A 1,287-nucleotide genomic window follows, 5' to 3' on the forward strand; every position below is an offset into this window, starting at 1 on the left:
TATATATATATATATATTTATATATACACACACATACACACAAGTATATGGCATGTACACACGTTTTACTTAGTCACGCTCTCCTCATTCAATGTAGTTTTCTGTGTTACTAACATGTGACGTGTTACTCATATACGTTGTACTACGCAAAATTCACTGACCGGGACTTGTTTTTCACGGCAGTTACTTATGAAAAACTTACAGTGCATAGCGACCCGGGAATGGCACCGAGTGGTACGTTATCCATTTACTGAAGTGTACTATCGTCCTAACCTTTATCTCTCTCGCTTTTTCTTACCCATTCCGATCTTTCTCTCTCTCTCTGTCCCTCTTCTTCTCCAACTTGAGTGAACCTCTCTCTGTCTGTCTGTCTCTCTAGTATTAATACTGTTTGTTGCGACACTCCTTTTGACAGGGGAACGTTTGTTAGAAAACGCTTGAAGTTATAAAATATGTTGTGTTTCTAAAATCACAGCGGCTTTAATCAAACAGAGCCCATGATCGAAAGCGTTCCACTCACGACCACTTCGTCTTTTATTTATTTATTTATTTATTTATTTCAAATATTATTAATCTAATAATAAACTGCAGTTCAGACAGATGCTTTCGTCAACGTACGAGTGTGGTCTTCGTAAAGAAAATGAAAAATTTTGTTGAAAGTACCACAAGGGTGGGGGTTCACGGTACAATGTAACCCGGGGTTATTACAAAATCGTAATTCGGCTCTGGCAGTTTAAACGTAATCTATCTTACAAGTCCCCTTTTTTTATGACAATAAGATGGGATTTCATGGAGATTTGACTGTTTTCTCGGATGCTGAGCAACAACGTAGTATTTCCACTGTTTGTTCATATAACATCTGTTCATATATATTCACATGTTTGTATGTATATATGCATATACACACGCACATATATGTATATGTATTTATATATGTATATGCGTGTGTGTGTATATATATTAATATTTAGCATATATATATATTACAAATAAAAGGGTAAAGGATTATCAATTTATTAATTTATTAATAAATTAATAATTAATAATTTTTACCAAGCCCTTCGGTATGTAAATACCATTATCGGCGAGGAACTTATTTAAAAGTTCTTATACATTTATAAACATAATTAAGGGATCAGCAACAGTTGCTTCACCACATACCGAAGTTCAGAAATAGCAGCTAAAGTGCTGAAACTCCAACAGATAGCAATACTTGTAACTCACAAAGGCAAAACAAAAAGAAAAATAACGAACCTAACCAGTACTAGTTAATCATAGACGCGTTTC

The 1,287-nt window shown here is 34.3% G+C and overlaps 1 protein-coding gene and 1 long non-coding RNA gene across 2 annotated transcripts in view; one reads left to right on the plus strand and one right to left on the minus strand.

The window, feature by feature from the left end:
* The window catches only part of LOC106881434 (uncharacterized transporter slc-17.2), a 15,997-nt gene that overhangs the window by 14,295 nt on the left and 415 nt on the right, over nucleotides 1–1,287 (minus strand). The gene's annotated exons all lie outside the window — the stretch shown is intronic.
* The window catches only part of LOC106881440 (uncharacterized), a 5,792-nt gene continuing 4,582 nt past the window's right edge, over nucleotides 78–1,287 (plus strand). Inside the window, exon 1 of the long non-coding RNA XR_008266695.1 lies at nucleotides 78–234. This is a non-coding gene — a long non-coding RNA (uncharacterized LOC106881440). The remainder of the gene's footprint in view (nucleotides 235–1,287) is intronic.

The sequence above is a fragment of the Octopus bimaculoides genome, chromosome 24 (assembly GCF_001194135.2).
Source record: "Octopus bimaculoides isolate UCB-OBI-ISO-001 chromosome 24, ASM119413v2, whole genome shotgun sequence".
Lineage (NCBI taxonomy): Eukaryota > Metazoa > Mollusca > Cephalopoda > Octopoda > Octopodidae > Octopus > Octopus bimaculoides.